This window comes from Leptodactylus fuscus, chromosome 2 (assembly GCF_031893055.1).
Source record: "Leptodactylus fuscus isolate aLepFus1 chromosome 2, aLepFus1.hap2, whole genome shotgun sequence".
Taxonomy (NCBI): domain Eukaryota; kingdom Metazoa; phylum Chordata; class Amphibia; order Anura; family Leptodactylidae; genus Leptodactylus; species Leptodactylus fuscus.
Genome location: NC_134266.1, coordinates 231,842,870 through 231,862,937, shown reverse-complemented (window position 1 = coordinate 231,862,937; position 20,068 = coordinate 231,842,870). Strand labels below are relative to the sequence as shown.

The following is a 20,068-nucleotide window of genomic DNA, read 5'->3' as shown; positions in this document are numbered from 1 at the left end:
AGCAGAAGGTAGAAGTATAAGAACTTCCTATATATTTCCCATTCCTTTTGTAGCCATTCCTGGCTTTGGCTCAAAAAACGCAGCAAAATCTACAGTGAAAAAACCCTGTGTTTTCACAACGTGGGGCCTTACCCTAAGGCTAAGAACCCAGGTTACAGAAAAGATGTTCCATGATGAGCTACAACATGGAGAGATAAATGTTTAGGTGGGACCAGAAGAAATTATCACGTCCTGATCTTCATGTAGTTCATGTTATCTTCCTAAGCTGGTTGATGACAGACAAATGAGTCTTGATACAGCTGCATCATTGCTACTGACTGTGTTTTATTTCCTAGAATTGAGCTATGAGAAAATTGCAGTTTTGGAGCTGAACTCCTGCCTCTCCCTGTAACAATGTTCTATATGAGAAAATAGGTCATTCTCTGACAAAGGATTTTATATCCATGTGGTTTTTATAAGAAAAGTGTTTAAGTGTTGTGGATGTTTTTGCGATTGACCATATGAAACATTGTCTTTAATGCTGATAATCTTTTTCAGAGCAATAACTTTACTAAGCTTGCATAAGACTTAAAGTGGACCTTTCGCCACCTCCACCTTAAGGGTGCATTCACACTACGGAACGCCAGCGTGTATCACAGCCGTACACGCCGGCGTTACAGCAGTGCTGCCGGACACTTCCCATTCATTTCTATGGGAGCTGGCATGCGAGCGCTCCCCATAGAAATGAATGGACTGCTTTTTTCCATTCATTTCTATGGGGATTGCTCGCATGCCGGCTCCCATAGAAATGAATGGGAAGTGTCCGGCAGCACTGCTGTAACACCGGCGTGTACGGCTGTGATACACGCTGGCGTTCCGTAGTGTGAATGCACCCTTAATGATTCCAGCACAGTTGGAATTTTCAAGCCTCCACTATTCCTGAGCAGCAATGCTGTGCCTAATGCCTGATGTGCTAAGCTCTGTAGTGTCAGAAGGGCGGGGTCAGGCAGGGGGTGTGATTCAGAGCTCCAATCAGAGGCAACCAGTGTCAAAGCTCAGAATCACACCCTTTGTCTGCTCCTGCCTGACACCGCCCTCCTGACAGTACAGAGACTAAATAGTATATCAGGCACCAAAACTAACAGCATTAATTGGTCAAGAATGGTCAGGGCTAGAGAAAAAATTCTAACTGCACCAGGATCAGTGTAGAAGCAACTATTAAATGATGTAAAGAGCCGGACTTGTTGGAGGTGGTGAAAGGTCCTCTTTAATACTTAGAGTTTATGAATTTCTGGAATGTTGTTGTGCCTTTAAATAACTTATTTCTCTTTAAGTCAATGGAATGTTTTCTGTGTCTTTGTGTTTTAAAACATTCTTCTGTCCTTGGCCTTTGTGATAATGCTGACAGCAAAAGTGCTGTATAGTCCTGTCATAAATCTATCTTACATGTGCATCAACTAACACCTAGTCAACACATTTTCAGGTGTAGAAAAGTAATGGAAGCAGTAGGGGCTACATACAATGCATATACACAGTGTATAATAGTACACTAACCGTACATTTATTTATTATTTACTTCTCTTGCTTGTATAGTACCAACATATTCCACAGCTCAGTGTCCCAGGTAGGACTCTAATCTAAATTCCGTATCAGTATATTAGATTTCTAGACAACCACTGTTCAGCCATCAGCTATCTTTCCTAAATACCCCATGCACATGCACACCGGTTTACATGACCAGTGTATCGCCAAGTCGCATTTCTATTGTCCTTTACCTAGAATAAATACTCAACACACAAGGAATGGATTAAATGGCCACAGCAGCCTTTTATTAATACATAACAAACATAAATAACCATTTTAAAGTGCCAACCCAAAACATCCTCCATTTTCCCACAATAGTGGTCCTTGAGGCTCCAACAACCCCCGTATTCCAGTCCCTGAGCACCATCTATTACCCCTAGCCGCTTTAACACCAGCTCAAGGGCACCTGTTTAATTTTAATTCCGGTGCTCCTTTTAATTATTCCCTCTAAACCGAATTAACTTTTCTCCTAACCAGAGTAAACCAATTAACCAATATCCTAAATGTCCCGGGGAGTCCAGCCCCTACCTTGGGGCCCTCCCCACCACCAATCTTCCTGTTACTCCAGCCTCAAGGACCCCCACCGCCACGACGAACACCGATGACACCTTATCGGTGAGCGTCCCGCCACATCCTCAACGCGGTTTCAATACCCTGTTGTAAATCGAGGCACCACAAGTCAATCCCCATGACATGTACCCCATTCCGCCTCCAAAAAGCACCCGAACCAGCCTCGAGCTCATAATGCCGCACAGACAACGCCCCATTACGGGCCATGAAACGCCCCACGGCCCGATTAACTTTAATCCGGGCCTTATTCAGCCGATCAACTGATCGGGCGTCCTTCCAAACCTTCCGCGGCACCATATCCGACCAAATTGTCACCATACCTGGAAACAGTGCCCACAGCCTCAACAAATCAAATTTAATATCATTGATCAGGTCACGGAAAGGACGCCGGCCAATATCATTTCCCCCCACGTGCAGCAACAGGACGTCCGGCGGCCGATCCAACCTGGCAAAACGATGAAATTCACCCAAAACCCAGCCCCATAACATACCTCGAAGCCCCAGCCACCGTATCGTGGCCACCTCCCACGCAAAACCCAATTGCCTGCCGTCCGGACGTACAGCTGCCCGCTCTGCGCCCCAGAAGACAAAAGAATGGCCCATGACCCAGACCAAACAAGGACCGGCACCTGAAAAACCAAAGAACATATCACAAACAACATCCTTACAACAATAAAACCCCCGCAATCCCAACCTCAAAGCATGCTAAACCAAGCCCTCCGGGCGGATATAAGACTGAAGACGCACCGACTCCCAACGTCCAATTCTTTTAATCACCTCCTCCCCCAAACCCTACCTGGCCGCCTCCGTCGCCGCACCGATTCTAAAAGAATGCCCGCAAAAACGTTCACCTCCCCGACCAACCCGTTGCAAACACTTCCGAAAAACTCCCAAAAACTGGAATCAGGACAGAAACGTACCATCCTTATGAACCAGAAGGGGGCCAGTCGCCCCACCCCTGTCCAACAAAAAAGCGCGCGTACACAAAACCGGACACATGCAACACCTCGGCACCTCAAACAAACACAGCCTTCATCCCTTGGCCTCCTTATCAGTTTTTGACCGGCGAAGCCGCACATCCACCCTATCCTCATAGACATCAACGTCCTCCCAGAACAAACCCCCAGGCCGTGACCTTGACCAGCTCACCAATTCCCCTAGCCGAAACGCCCCAAAAAACGCCAGAGAGAACGCCGCTCGAAAGAGTAACCCCTCCCCAGCATCCGTACAAAATTCACTCAGAACCGAGCCCAACTCCATTAGCAGCGAAAAAGAGACTGGTTTGCGATCATCCTCCAATGCCCAGAAACGACGCCACCCTTTTACCGCTCTTTGCACCAAAAAAGACTTAGTAAAGTCTTTTAACCCCCTACTTTTAAAACTGAACGCTAGCCCCGCTAAACCCGAATTCATCTTACACACTGACCACCCGGCCTCTTTACAATGGCCCACAAACAAAACCAGTGCCATCTCCACATCTTCTGCACCCGCCCCCAACAAGGCCAACCACCGCTCCCACTCATCCCAAGCTTTCCCATAAGCTAGCCACGTATTTTCCACTAATGAGGCACGAATCAAAGATTCTGCCGACCTACCGGCACGTCCCACAACTCCGTCGGCCATGGCAAACCGCTTTCCTCCGCTTCCGGCACCAGAGTCCTGAATCGCTCCCACTGTAGGCGAGAAAGCGCATCTGCCACGTCATTCTGCACACCTGGGACATGCACCGCCACCACACACGCATTCAAACGCAGACACTCTAAAACCAAACGCTGCAGCACACGAACTACAGGAGGTGAGGATGCGGATAACCTATTCAACGCCTGCACCACCCCTAGGTTATCGCAATGAAAACGGACCCTATTATTCCAAAAAAACTCCCCCCAAACTATAACCGAAACTAAAATTGGAAAAAGCTCCAATAAAGCCAAATTCTTAACTAAACCGCTAGACACCCAAACATCCGGCCATGAACCCACGCACCAACTACCCCCAAAATACGCCCCAAAACCCACACTGCCAGCTGCATCTGTAAACAACTCAAAATCCGCCGCCTCCACCACATCTCCCATCCACAGAGATCTCCCATTGTACTGCATCAAAAACAACTCCCAAACCCGCAAATCACCCCTCAACTCACTCCCCAACCATACAAAATGAGACGGAACGGTTACCCCGGCCGTCGCCGCCGCCAAACGCCGCGAAAACACTCTGCCCATGGGCATAATCCGACAGGCGAAGTTCAATTTGCATAAAAGAGACTGCAGCTCACGCAGCCGCAGCTTTTTTAGCTGACACGCTCTCTGAACATCCGCCCTCAAACCAGCAAACCAGATAACTTGTCGTCAGGAAGGCGACACTCCATACGGACCGTATCAATGGTAATGCCCAAAAAACTCAGTTTGGTTGTCGGACCTTCCGTTTTTTCGGCGCCAAAGGCACCCCAAAATCCGACGCCACCCTCTCAATCGTGCGCAATAACAAAGAACAAACGGGAGAACCCCCAGGGCCAATGCATAAAAAGTCATCCAAATAATGGATAACCGATGCACAGCCGGATACGTCCCTCACCACCCATTCCAAAAAACAGCTAAACTTTTCAAAATAGGCACACGAAAGAGAACACCCCATTGGCAAACAACAATCGACATAAAACATCCCTTCCCAATGACAACCCAGCAAATGTTGGCTATCCGGGTGCACCGGAAGCAACCGAAAGGCCGCCTTGATGTCCGTTTTAGCCAACAAAGCCCCCATCGTTCACCGATAAACCCTTGGGGAAGGATAAATGGTGAATGAGCCGAAATTTATTCGGCTCCTTTTTGGGAACCACCCCTAAAGGCGACACGTGCAAATTCGGCAAGGGAGGATCCAGAAAAGGACCAGCAATACGCCCCAACCTAACCTCTTTTTCCAGCTTGTCAGATACCACTTCCGGATGCTCCCTCGCCGAACGCAAATTCCTAACCACCCCCTCAGCTACCACATCCACAAACGGAATCCGAAAACCCTCCCCAAAACCCGCCACTAACAATTCCACCGCTTCTTTATTTTGGTATCTACTTAGAAAGGGAAGCATCCTTTCCAGACGTACCGGCGTCACCCCCTTTTCCAACCCCATCCCCCGACTTCTGCTTGGATTTGAAACACCGGTTCGCACCATGAGCTCCCCCGCATCCAGAGCACTCATGCTTGAACTTGCATTTTGCCCCGAATTTGCAACAAGAAGCAGAGACCCTTCTGGGCGGCGACCGAGCGCCCCGATGACTCAGAGCCCCCGGCCCCCCCTGGAAAGGACGAACCCACCCGTGCCTGGGCCATATTCCTCAACCACAACCCCATGGCCTTGTGGTCCCAGCGAATGCTGGACCGTACCGCCTTCCGCTGACGAAATTGTTCGTCATAGCAGAGCCAAGCCTGGCCCCCATAAATCCTATGCGCCTCCCCTATAGCATCCAGATAACAGAAAAGGGCCGAACAATTCTCCGGCGCCTTTTCTCCGATTACGCTAGCCAATATGGCAAATGCCTGTAGCCAATTGGCAAACGTCCTGGGAATAAGCCTATACCTCCTCTTTTCCTCCTTCTCTTTCTTCTCTTCCTTCCGTGGCCTATCCAAATTAAAGCGCTCCAATGGAAGGAGAGAAAATATGTCAACGTATTCCCTCTTCCAAATACGCTCCCGGACCTCCTGCTTTAAATGGGCCCCTAACGGGCCCTCAAAGCACACATACACCTCACCTTTTGCCGCGTCATCAAGACGCGGCGCATCCTTATCTTCCCCTTGCGCCTGGACGGACACCGACACCCCAGACGCCACTCCTGACGACCCCGCCGCCGCCGAAACCGACGACCCTCCCACACCCCAAGCCGCCGCAGGAGATACCGCTACCCCCCCAGAACTCCCCTGCCCCCTAACCAAGTCTGTCAAAGCCCCCACAAAAGCTAAAAGACCCCTACCTAGTTCCCCTTGTGTCTCACTAACTCCCCCCCCACCCACATTAGCTAGGAAGGGGCCCGGCAATGAAATAGAAGCCTCACCTTGGAGCCTGGGCGCTGTGACCCCAGCGTCCGATGAATCCTGCTCCAGACGAACAGACAGGGCTCCTGCCCCCACTCCGGACATCATCTCCAAACGAACTGGAAGGGCTCCCGCCCCCCCTGCAGACACCCCCTCCGGACAGGCACGGACTTCAGACCCCCTGGCCAGGGTCCCGGCAGTATTCAGCCCCGCAGCCTCCGCGCTGCAGGCGCCACTTGGAAATTCCCCCACAGGCACAGCCGGAGATGTACGCGCCGGCCCCGCCTCCCTCACGCAGTCAGAGGCCGTGCTGCCGACAGGGAGACCCAGCAGAGCCGGCTGGGAAGCCGCCACAGCCGGAAGGCCATCCCTCATCACGCCGGACACCAAGGTAGGAGATGGAGGAGGGGCGACTCCCCTCCCCTGCTGCAGGCCCCGCCGATGAACGGCATTCCTCCCAGCCCGGGAAGGCCTAACGGCGGCGTGCCGAGAGGTCCCCCGGACCGGAGCGTCCCTAGAGGGGCTCCCTAAACGGCGCCGGGCCCGGGGGGTGTGTTCTGGGCTAAGGCGCGCCGGAAGCCTGGTCCTCCGCGGCCGGCGTGTAGGGGGAGAGGGGCAGCGGGCCGCCTCTCCCGCACCCCCAAGCAATCCATTGAGCTGGGACTGCAGCCACTGTGAGCCATTTCTATCCGCCTCAGCCCTAAGCTGGGCCAGCATCGCATCAATGTCTGACATACTGCAAGGCCAGAGTACCACAAGGCCAGAGCCAAGGCACTGCTGTAACACCGGCGTGTACGGCTGTGATACACGCTGGCGTTCCGTAGTGTGAATGCACCCTTAATGATTCCAGCACAGTTGGAATTTTCAAGCCTCCACTATTCCTGAGCAGCAATGCTGTGCCTAATGCCTGATGTGCTAAGCTCTGTAGTGTCAGAAGGGCGGGGTCAGGCAGGGTGTGTGATTCAGAGCTCCAATCAGAGGCAACCAGTGTCAAAGCTCAGAATCACACCCTTTGTCTGCTCCTGCCTGACACCGCCCTCCTGACAGTACAGAGACTAAATAGTATATCAGGCACCAAAACTAACAGCATTAATTGGTCAAGAATGGTCAGGGCTAGAGAAAAAATTCTAACTGCACCAGGATCAGTGTAGAAGCAACTATTAAATGATGTAAAGAGCCGGACTTGTTGGAGGTGGTGAAAGGTCCTCTTTAATACTTAGAGTTTATGAATTTCTGGAATGTTGTTGTGCCTTTAAATAACTTATTTCTCTTTAAGTCAATGGAATGTTTTCTGTGTCTTTGTGTTTTAAAACATTCTTCTGTCCTTGGCCTTTGTGATAATGCTGACAGCAAAAGTGCTGTATAGTCCTGTCATAAATCTATCTTACATGTGCATCAACTAACACCTAGTCAACACATTTTCAGGTGTAGAAAAGTAATGGAAGCAGTAGGGGCTACATACAATGCATATACACAGTGTATAATAGTACACTAACCGTACATTTATTTATTATTTACTTCTCTTGCTTGTATAGTACCAACATATTCCACAGCTCAGTGTCCCAGGTAGGACTCTAATCTAAATTCCGTATCAGTATATTAGATTTCTAGACAACCACTGTTCAGCCATCAGCTATCTTTCCTAAATACCCCATGCACATGCACACCGGTTTACATGACCAGTGTATCGCCAAGTCGCATTTCTATTGTCCTTTACCTAGAATAAATACTCAACACACAAGGAATGGATTAAATGGCCACAGCAGCCTTTTATTAATACATAACAAACATAAATAACCATTTTAAAGTGCCAACCCAAAACATCCTCCATTTTCCCACAATAGTGGTCCTTGAGGCTCCAACAACCCCCGTATTCCAGTCCCTGAGCACCATCTATTACCCCTAGCCGCTTTAACACCAGCTCAAGGGCACCTGTTTAATTTTAATTCCGGTGCTCCTTTTAATTATTCCCTCTAAACCGAATTAACTTTTCTCCTAACCAGAGTAAACCAATTAACCAATATCCTAAATGTCCCGGGGAGTCCAGCCCCTACCTTGGGGCCCTCCCCACCACCAATCTTCCTGTTACTCCAGCCTCAAGGACCCCCACCGCCACGACGAACACCGATGACACCTTATCGGTGAGCGTCCCGCCACATCCTCAACGCGGTTTCAATACCCTGTTGTAAATCGAGGCACCACAAGTCAATCCCCATGACATGTACCCCATTCCGCCTCCAAAAAGCACCCGAACCAGCCTCGAGCTCATAATGCCGCACAGACAACGCCCCATTACGGGCCATGAAACGCCCCACGGCCCGATTAACTTTAATCCGGGCCTTATTCAGCCGATCAACTGATCGGGCGTCCTTCCAAACCTTCCGCGGCACCATATCCGACCAAATTGTCACCATACCTGGAAACAGTGCCCACAGCCTCAACAAATCAAATTTAATATCATTGATCAGGTCACGGAAAGGACGCCGGCCAATATCATTTCCCCCCACGTGCAGCAACAGGACGTCCGGCGGCCGATCCAACCTGGCAAAACGATGAAATTCACCCAAAACCCAGCCCCATAACATACCTCGAAGCCCCAGCCACCGTATCGTGGCCACCTCCCACGCAAAACCCAATTGCCTGCCGTCCGGACGTACAGCTGCCCGCTCTGCGCCCCAGAAGACAAAAGAATGGCCCATGACCCAGACCAAACAAGGACCGGCACCTGAAAAACCAAAGAACATATCACAAACAACATCCTTACAACAATAAAACCCCCGCAATCCCAACCTCAAAGCATGCTAAACCAAGCCCTCCGGGCGGATATAAGACTGAAGACGCACCGACTCCCAACGTCCAATTCTTTTAATCACCTCCTCCCCCAAACCCTACCTGGCCGCCTCCGTCGCCGCACCGATTCTAAAAGAATGCCCGCAAAAACGTTCACCTCCCCGACCAACCCGTTGCAAACACTTCCGAAAAACTCCCAAAAACTGGAATCAGGACAGAAACGTACCATCCTTATGAACCAGAAGGGGGCCAGTCGCCCCACCCCTGTCCAACAAAAAAGCGCGCGTACACAAAACCGGACACATGCAACACCTCGGCACCTCAAACAAACACAGCCTTCATCCCTTGGCCTCCTTATCAGTTTTTGACCGGCGAAGCCGCACATCCACCCTATCCTCATAGACATCAACGTCCTCCCAGAACAAACCCCCAGGCCGTGACCTTGACCAGCTCACCAATTCCCCTAGCCGAAACGCCCCAAAAAACGCCAGAGAGAACGCCGCTCGAAAGAGTAACCCCTCCCCAGCATCCGTACAAAATTCACTCAGAACCGAGCCCAACTCCATTAGCAGCGAAAAAGAGACTGGTTTGCGATCATCCTCCAATGCCCAGAAACGACGCCACCCTTTTACCGCTCTTTGTACCAAAAAAGACTTAGTAAAGTCTTTTAACCCCCTACTTTTAAAACTGAACGCTAGCCCCGCTAAACCCGAATTCATCTTACACACTGACCACCCGGCCTCTTTACAATGGCCCACAAACAAAACCAGTGCCATCTCCACATCTTCTGCACCCGCCCCCAACAAGGCCAACCACCGCTCCCACTCATCCCAAGCTTTCCCATAAGCTAGCCACGTATTTTCCACTAATGAGGCACGAATCAAAGATTCTGCCGACCTACCGGCACGTCCCACAACTCCGTCGGCCATGGCAAACCGCATTCCTCCGCTTCCGGCACCAGAGTCCTGAATCGCTCCCACTGTAGGCGAGAAAGCGCATCTGCCACGTCATTCTGCACACCTGGGACATGCACCGCCACCACACACGCATTCAAACGCAGACACTCTAAAACCAAACGCTGCAGCACACGAACTACAGGAGGTGAGGATGCGGATAACCTATTCAACGCCTGCACCACCCCTAGGTTATCGCAATGAAAACGGACCCTATTATTCCAAAAAAACTCCCCCCAAACTATAACCGAAACTAAAATTGGAAAAAGCTCCAATAAAGCCAAATTCTTAACTAAACCGCTAGACACCCAAACATCCGGCCATGAACCCACGCACCAACTACCCCCAAAATACGCCCCAAAACCCACACTGCCAGCTGCGTCTGTAAACAACTCAAAATCCGCCGCCTCCACCACATCTCCCATCCACAGAGATCTCCCATTGTACTGCATCAAAAACAACTCCCAAACCCGCAAATCACCCCTCAACTCACTCCCCAACCATACAAAATGAGACGGAACGGTTACCCCGGCCGTCGCCGCCGCCAAACGCCGCGAAAACACTCTGCCCATGGGCATAATCCGACAGGCGAAGTTCAATTTGCATAAAAGAGACTGCAGCTCACGCAGCCGCAGCTTTTTTAGCTGACACGCTCTCTGAACATCCGCCCTCAAACCAGCAAACCAGATAACTTGTCGTCAGGAAGGCGACACTCCATACGGACCGTATCAATGGTAATGCCCAAAAAACTCAGTTTGGTTGTCGGACCTTCCGTTTTTTCGGCGCCAAAGGCACCCCAAAATCCGACGCCACCCTCTCAATCGTGCGCAATAACAAAGAACAAACGGGAGAACCCCCAGGGCCAATGCATAAAAAGTCATCCAAATAATGGATAACCGATGCACAGCCGGATACGTCCCTCACCACCCATTCCAAAATACAGCTAAACTTTTCAAAATAGGCACACGAAAGAGAACACCCCATTGGCAAACAACAATCGACATAAAACATCCCTTCCCAATGACAACCCAGCAAATGTTGGCTATCCGGGTGCACCGGAAGCAACCGAAAGGCCGCCTTGATGTCCGTTTTAGCCAACAAAGCCCCCATCGTTCACCGATAAACCCTTGGGGAAGGATAAATGGTGAATGAGCCGAAATTTATTCGGCTCCTTTTTGGGAACCACCCCTAAAGGCGACACGTGCAAATTCGGCAAGGGAGGATCCAGAAAAGGACCAGCAATACGCCCCAACCTAACCTCTTTTTCCAGCTTGTCAGATACCACTTCCGGATGCTCCCTCGCCGAACGCAAATTCCTAACCACCCCCTCAGCTACCACATCCACAAACGGAATCCGAAAACCCTCCCCAAAACCCGCCACTAACAATTCCACCGCTTCTTTATTTTGGTATCTACTTAGAAAGGGAAGCATCCTTTCCAGACGTACCGGCGTCACCCCCTTTTCCAACCCCATCCCCCGACTTCTGCTTGGATTTGAAACACCGGTTCGCACCATGAGCTCCCCCGCATCCAGAGCACTCATGCTTGAACTTGCATTTTGCCCCGAATTTGCAACAAGAAGCAGAGACCCTTCTGGGCGGCGACCGAGCGCCCCGATGACTCAGAGCCCCCGGCCCCCCCTGGAAAGGACGAACCCACCCGTGCCTGGGCCATATTCCTCAACCACAACCCCATGGCCTTGTGGTCCCAGCGAATGCTGGACCGTACCGCCTTCCGCTGACGAAATTGTTCGTCATAGCAGAGCCAAGCCTGGCCCCCATAAATCCTATGCGCCTCCCCTATAGCATCCAGATAACAGAAAAGGGCCGAACAATTCTCCGGCGCCTTTTCTCCGATTACGCTAGCTAATATGGCAAATGCCTGTAGCCAATTGGCAAACGTCCTGGGAATAAGCCTATACCTCCTCTTTTCCTCCTTCTCTTTCTTCTCTTCCTTCCGTGGCCTATCCAAATTAAAGCGCTCCAATGGAAGGAGAGAAAATATGTCAACGTATTCCCTCTTCCAAATACGCTCCCGGACCTCCTGCTTTAAATGGGCCCCTAACGGGCCCTCAAAGCACACATACACCTCACCTTTTGCCGCGTCATCAAGACGCGGCGCATCCTTATCTTCCCCTTGCGCCTGGACGGACACCGACACCCCAGACGCCACTCCTGACGACCCCGCCGCCGCCGAAACCGACGACCCTCCCACACCCCAAGCCGCCGCAGGAGATACCGCTACCCCCCCAGAACTCCCCTGCCCCCTAACCAAGTCTGTCAAAGCCCCCACAAAAGCTAAAAGACCCCTACCTAGTTCCCCTTGTGTCTCACTAACTCCCCCCCCACCCACATTAGCTAGGAAGGGGCCCGGCAATGAAATAGAAGCCTCACCTTGGAGCCTGGGCGCTGTGACCCCAGCGTCCGATGAATCCTGCTCCAGACGAACAGACAGGGCTCCTGCCCCCACTCCGGACATCATCTCCAAACGAACTGGAAGGGCTCCCGCCCCCCCTGCAGACACCCCCTCCGGACAGGCACGGACTTCAGACCCCCTGGCCAGGGTCCCGGCAGTATTCAGCCCCGCAGCCTCCGCGCTGCAGGCGCCACTTGGAAATTCCCCCACAGGCACAGCCGGAGATGTACGCGCCGGCCCCGCCTCCCTCACGCAGTCAGAGGCCGTGCTGCCGACAGGGAGACCCAGCAGAGCCGGCTGGGAAGCCGCCACAGCCGGAAGGCCATCCCTCATCACGCCGGACACCAAGGTAGGAGATGGAGGAGGGGCGACTCCCCTCCCCTGCTGCAGGCCCCGCCGATGAACGGCATTCCTCCCAGCCCGGGAAGGCCTAACGGCGGCGTGCCGAGAGGTCCCCCGGACCGGAGCGTCCCTAGAGGGGCTCCCTAAACGGCGCCGGGCCCGGGGGGTGTGTTCTGGGCTAAGGCGCGCCGGAAGCCTGGTCCTCCGCGGCCGGCGTGTAGGGGGAGAGGGGCAGCGGGCCGCCTCTCCCGCACCCCCAAGCAATCCATTGAGCTGGGACTGCAGCCACTGTGAGCCATTTCTATCCGCCTCAGCCCTAAGCTGGGCCAGCATCGCATCAATGTCTGACATACTGCAAGGCCAGAGTACCACAAGACCAGAGCCAAGGCACTGCTGTAACACCGGCGTGTACGGCTGTGATACACGCTGGCGTTCCGTAGTGTGAATGCACCCTTAATGATTCCAGCACAGTTGGAATTTTCAAGCCTCCACTATTCCTGAGCAGCAATGCTGTGCCTAATGCGCTAAGCTCTGTAGTGTCAGAAGGGCGGGGTCAGGCAGGGGGTGTGATTCAGAGCTCCAATCAGAGGCAACCAGTGTCAAAGCTCAGAATCACACCCTTTGTCTGCTCCTGCCTGACACCGCCCTCCTGACAGTACAGAGACTAAATAGTATATCAGGCACCAAAACTAACAGCATTAATTGGTCAAGAATGGTCAGGGCTAGAGAAAAAATTCTAACTGCACCAGGATCAGTGTAGAAGCAACTATTAAATGATGTAAAGAGCCGGACTTGTTGGAGGTGGTGAAAGGTCCTCTTTAATACTTAGAGTTTATGAATTTCTGGAATGTTGTTGTGCCTTTAAATAACTTATTTCTCTTTAAGTCAATGGAATGTTTTCTGTGTCTTTGTGTTTTAAAACATTCTTCTGTCCTTGGCCTTTGTGATAATGCTGACAGCAAAAGTGCTGTATAGTCCTGTCATAAATCTATCTTACATGTGCATCAACTAACACCTAGTCAACACATTTTCAGGTGTAGAAAAGTAATGGAAGCAGTAGGGGCTACATACAATGCATATACACAGTGTATAATAGTACACTAACCGTACATTTATTTATTATTTACTTCTCTTGCTTGTATAGTACCAACATATTCCACAGCTCAGTGTCCCAGGTAGGACTCTAATCTAAATTCCGTATCAGTATATTAGATTTCTAGACAACCACTGTTCAGCCATCAGCTATCTTTCCTAAATACCCCATGCACATGCACACCGGTTTACATGACCAGTGTATCGCCAAGTCGCATTTCTATTGTCCTTTACCTAGAATAAATACTCAACACACAAGGAATGGATTAAATGGCCACAGCAGCCTTTTATTAATACATAACAAACATAAATAACCATTTTAAAGTGCCAACCCAAAACATCCTCCATTTTCCCACAATAGTGGTCCTTGAGGCTCCAACAACCCCCGTATTCCAGTCCCTGAGCACCATCTATTACCCCTAGCCGCTTTAACACCAGCTCAAGGGCACCTGTTTAATTTTAATTCCGGTGCTCCTTTTAATTATTCCCTCTAAACCGAATTAACTTTTCTCCTAACCAGAGTAAACCAATTAACCAATATCCTAAATGTCCCGGGGAGTCCAGCCCCTACCTTGGGGCCCTCCCCACCACCAATCTTCCTGTTACTCCAGCCTCAAGGACCCCCACCGCCACGACGAACACCGATGACACCTTATCGGTGAGCGTCCCGCCACATCCTCAACGCGGTTTCAATACCCTGTTGTAAATCGAGGCACCACAAGTCAATCCCCATGACATGTACCCCATTCCGCCTCCAAAAAGCACCCGAACCAGCCTCGAGCTCATAATGCCGCACAGACAACGCCCCATTACGGGCCATGAAACGCCCCACGGCCCGATTAACTTTAATCCGGGCCTTATTCAGCCGATCAACTGATCGGGCGTCCTTCCAAACCTTCCGCGGCACCATATCCGACCAAATTGTCACCATACCTGGAAACAGTGCCCACAGCCTCAACAAATCAAATTTAATATCATTGATCAGGTCACGGAAAGGACGCCGGCCAATATCATTTCCCCCCACGTGCAGCAACAGGACGTCCGGCGGCCGATCCAACCTGGCAAAACGATGAAATTCACCCAAAACCCAGCCCCATAACATACCTCGAAGCCCCAGCCACCGTATCGTGGCCACCTCCCACGCAAAACCCAATTGCCTGCCGTCCGGACGTACAGCTGCCCGCTCTGCGCCCCAGAAGACAAAAGAATGGCCCATGACCCAGACCAAACAAGGACCGGCACCTGAAAAACCAAAGAACATATCACAAACAACATCCTTACAACAATAAAACCCCCGCAATCCCAACCTCAAAGCATGCTAAACCAAGCCCTCCGGGCGGATATAAGACTGAAGACGCACCGACTCCCAACGTCCAATTCTTTTAATCACCTCCTCCCCCAAACCCTACCTGGCCGCCTCCGTCGCCGCACCGATTCTAAAAGAATGCCCGCAAAAACGTTCACCTCCCCGACCAACCCGTTGCAAACACTTCCGAAAAACTCCCAAAAACTGGAATCAGGACAGAAACGTACCATCCTTATGAACCAGAAGGGGGCCAGTCGCCCCACCCCTGTCCAACAAAAAAGCGCGCGTACACAAAACCGGACACATGCAACACCTCGGCACCTCAAACAAACACAGCCTTCATCCCTTGGCCTCCTTATCAGTTTTTGACCGGCGAAGCCGCACATCCACCCTATCCTCATAGACATCAACGTCCTCCCAGAACAAACCCCCAGGCCGTGACCTTGACCAGCTCACCAATTCCCCTAGCCGAAACGCCCCAAAAAACGCCAGAGAGAACGCCGCTCGAAAGAGTAACCCCTCCCCAGCATCCGTACAAAATTCACTCAGAACCGAGCCCAACTCCATTAGCAGCGAAAAAGAGACTGGTTTGCGATCATCCTCCAATGCCCAGAAACGACGCCACCCTTTTACCGCTCTTTGTACCAAAAAAGACTTAGTAAAGTCTTTTAACCCCCTACTTTTAAAACTGAACGCTAGCCCCGCTAAACCCGAATTCATCTTACACACTGACCACCCGGCCTCTTTACAATGGCCCACAAACAAAACCAGTGCCATCTCCACATCTTCTGCACCCGCCCCCAACAAGGCCAACCACCGCTCCCACTCATCCCAAGCTTTCCCATAAGCTAGCCACGTATTTTCCACTAATGAGGCACGAATCAAAGATTCTGCCGACCTACCGGCACGTCCCACAACTCCGTCGGCCATGGCAAACCGCATTCCTCCGCTTCCGGCACCAGAGTCCTGAATCGCTCCCACTGTAGGCGAGAAAGCGCATCTGCCACGTCATTCTGCACACCTGGGACATGCACCGCCACCACACACGCATTCAAACGCAGACACTCTAAAACCAAACGCTGCAGCACACGAACTACAGGAGGTGAGGATGCGGATAACCTATTCAACGCCTGCACCACCCCTAGGTTATCGCAATGAAAACGGACCCTATTATTCCAAAAAAACTCCCCCCAAACTATAACCGAAACTAAAATTGGAAAAAGCTCCAATAAAGCCAAATTCTTAACTAAACCGCTAGACACCCAAACATCCGGCCATGAACCCACGCACCAACTACCCCCAAAATACGCCCCAAAACCCACACTGCCAGCTGCGTCTGTAAACAACTCAAAATCCGCCGCCTCCACCACATCTCCCATCCACAGAGATCTCCCATTGTACTGCATCAAAAACAACTCCCAAACCCGCAAATCACCCCTCAACTCACTCCCCAACCATACAAAATGAGACGGAACGGTTACCCCGGCCGTCGCCGCCGCCAAACGCCGCGAAAACACTCTGCCCATGGGCATAATCCGACAGGCGAAGTTCAATTTGCATAAAAGAGACTGCAGCTCACGCAGCCGCAGCTTTTTTAGCTGACACGCTCTCTGAACATCCGCCCTCAAACCAGCAAACCAGATAACTTGTCGTCAGGAAGGCGACACTCCATACGGACCGTATCAATGGTAATGCCCAAAAAACTCAGTTTGGTTGTCGGACCTTCCGTTTTTTCGGCGCCAAAGGCACCCCAAAATCCGACGCCACCCTCTCAATCGTGCGCAATAACAAAGAACAAACGGGAGAACCCCCAGGGCCAATGCATAAAAAGTCATCCAAATAATGGATAACCGATGCACAGCCGGATACGTCCCTCACCACCCATTCCAAAAAACAGCTAAACTTTTCAAAATAGGCACACGAAAGAGAACACCCCATTGGCAAACAACAATCGACATAAAACATCCCTTCCCAATGACAACCCAGCAAATGTTGGCTATCCGGGTGCACCGGAAGCAACCGAAAGGCCGCCTTGATGTCCGTTTTAGCCAACAAAGCCCCCATCGTTCACCGATAAACCCTTGGGGAAGGATAAATGGTGAATGAGCCGAAATTTATTCGGCTCCTTTTTGGGAACCACCCCTAAAGGCGACACGTGCAAATTCGGCAAGGGAGGATCCAGAAAAGGACCAGCAATACGCCCCAACCTAACCTCTTTTTCCAGCTTGTCAGATACCACTTCCGGATGCTCCCTCGCCGAACGCAAATTCCTAACCACCCCCTCAGCTACCACATCCACAAACGGAATCCGAAAACCCTCCCCAAAACCCGCCACTAACAATTCCACCGCTTCTTTATTTTGGTATCTACTTAGAAAGGGAAGCATCCTTTCCAGACGTACCGGCGTCACCCCCTTTTCCAACCCCATCCCCCGACTTCTGCTTGGATTTGAAACACCGGTTCGCACCATGAGCTCCCCCGCATCCAGAGCACTCATGCTTGAACTTGCATTTTGCCCCGAATTTGCAACAAGAAGCAGAGACCCTTCTGGGCGGCGACCGAGCGCCCCGATGACTCAGAGCCCCCGGCCCCCCCTGGAAAGGACGAACCCACCCGTGCCTGGGCCATATTCCTCAACCACAACCCCATGGCCTTGTGGTCCCAGCGAATGCTGGACCGTACCGCCTTCCGCTGACGAAATTGTTCGTCATAGCAGAGCCAAGCCTGGCCCCCATAAATCCTATGCGCCTCCCCTATAGCATCCAGATAACAGAAAAGGGCCGAACAATTCTCCGGCGCCTTTTCTCCGATTACGCTAGCCAATATGGCAAATGCCTGTAGCCAATTGGCAAACGTCCTGGGAATAAGCCTATACCTCCTCTTTTCCTCCTTCTCTTTCTTCTCTTCCTTCCGTGGCCTATCCAAATTAAAGCGCTCCAATGGAAGGAGAGAAAATATGTCAACGTATTCCCTCTTCCAAATACGCTCCCGGACCTCCTGCTTTAAATGGGCCCCTAACGGGCCCTCAAAGCACACATACACCTCACCTTTTGCCGCGTCATCAAGACGCGGCGCATCCTTATCTTCCCCTTGCGCCTGGACGGACACCGACACCCCAGACGCCACTCCTGACGACCCCGCCGCCGCCGAAACCGACGACCCTCCCACACCCCAAGCCGCCGCAGGAGATACCGCTACCCCCCCAGAACTCCCCTGCCCCCTAACCAAGTCTGTCAAAGCCCCCACAAAAGCTAAAAGACCCCTACCTAGTTCCCCTTGTGTCTCACTAACTCCCCCCCCCACCCACATTAGCTAGGAAGGGGCCCGGCAATGAAATAGAAGCCTCACCTTGGAGCCTGGGCGCTGTGACCCCAGCGTCCGATGAATCCTGCTCCAGACGAACAGACAGGGCTCCTGCCCCCACTCCGGACATCATCTCCAAACGAACTGGAAGGGCTCCCGCCCCCCCTGCAGACACCCCCTCCGGACAGGCACGGACTTCAGACCCCCTGGCCAGGGTCCCGGCAGTATTCAGCCCCGCAGCCTCCGCGCTGCAGGCGCCACTTGGAAATTCCCCCACAGGCACAGCCGGAGATGTACGCGCCGGCCCCGCCTCCCTCACGCAGTCAGAGGCCGTGCTGCCGACAGGGAGACCCAGCAGAGCCGGCTGGGAAGCCGCCACAGCCGGAAGGCCATCCCTCATCACGCCGGACACCAAGGTAGGAGATGGAGGAGGGGCGACTCCCCTCCCCTGCTGCAGGCCCCGCCGATGAACGGCATTCCTCCCAGCCCGGGAAGGCCTAACGGCGGCGTGCCGAGAGGTCCCCCGGACCGGAGCGTCCCTAGAGGGGCTCCCTAAACGGCGCCGGGCCCGGGGGGTGTGTTCTGGGCTAAGGCGCGCCGGAAGCCTGGTCCTCCGCGGCCGGCGTGTAGGGGGAGAGGGGCAGCGGGCCGCCTCTCCCGCACCCCCAAGCAATCCATTGAGCTGGGACTGCAGCCACTGTGAGCCATTTCTATCCGCCTCAGCCCTAAGCTGGGCCAGCATCGCATCAATGTCTGACATACTGCAAGGCCAGAGTACCACAAGGCCAGAGCCAAGGCGAAGAGACGTGTGGGTGGCTTCCTTCACATCTACTTCCGTGAAAGTGGCGGGAATCTTCCCGCCTTGGGCTTAAATATGCCCCCAACCCCCCCTCTCCACCCTCAGCCCTTCCCACCCTCACGTGATCCTCCTGCATCATTCAAAACAGCCAATTAACCCTTTCCCACTACTAATCCCCTGTTTCATGCTCCTGGCTAACTCCTGTCATGTTCGCTTCCCTTTCAATCCTGCGTCTTCAGTCCAGCTCCACTTGAGTCAAGTGTGCATGTGTTCTGAATGTGTTGAATGTGCTCTGTTGGCAGCTTTTCTCCCAAAGATAAAAAAGATTGGATATGCTAAAATCTCAACATCCAAATCCTTATTTTCCAGATACGTGAAGAAGCATGACGTCACATGACCGGGGCCTGCGTTCCAGGTCATGTGACGTCCCGGACGTCAATGAAGATGGCCGACACCACCGAGGAGTGCAGCGGAGCCATGGAGAGATAAGTAACAGTGTTTTTTATGTTGGTATCCCCCCCCTCAGTGTCCGATTATTATACTCTGGGGTCTGAAAAGACACCGGAGTATAATAATTATTAATTGTTCATGGCTGTCCACAGTGGGGCATAATACTGTGTGTAAGAGCCACTATGGGACATAATACCGTGTGCAGGGGTCACTATGGGGCATAATACTGTGTGCAGGGGCCACTATTGGGGATAATACTGTGTGCAGGAGCCACTATAAGGCATAATACTGTGTGCAGGGGCCACTATGGGACATAATACTGTGTGCAGGGGCCACTATGGGGCATAATACTGTGTGCAGGAGCCACTATAAGGCATAATACTGTGTGCAGGGGCCACTATGGGGCATAATACTTTGTGCAGGGGCCACTATGGGGCATAATGCTGTGTGCAGGGGCCACTATGG

At 52.1% G+C, this 20,068-nt stretch overlaps 3 pseudogenes; all 3 read right to left on the bottom strand.

Annotated features, from left to right (window-relative positions):
- Positions 1 to 2,838: 2,838 nt before the first annotated feature.
- Positions 2,839 to 3,756, bottom strand: LOC142194120 (integrase/recombinase xerD homolog; annotated as a pseudogene).
- A 5,198-nt stretch (positions 3,757 to 8,954) lies between these two features.
- LOC142194119 (integrase/recombinase xerD homolog) lies at positions 8,955 to 9,884 on the bottom strand (annotated as a pseudogene).
- Positions 9,885 to 15,063: 5,179 nt separating this feature from the next.
- LOC142194118 (integrase/recombinase xerD homolog) lies at positions 15,064 to 15,993 on the bottom strand (annotated as a pseudogene).
- Between the last annotated feature and the right edge of the window lie 4,075 nt (positions 15,994 to 20,068).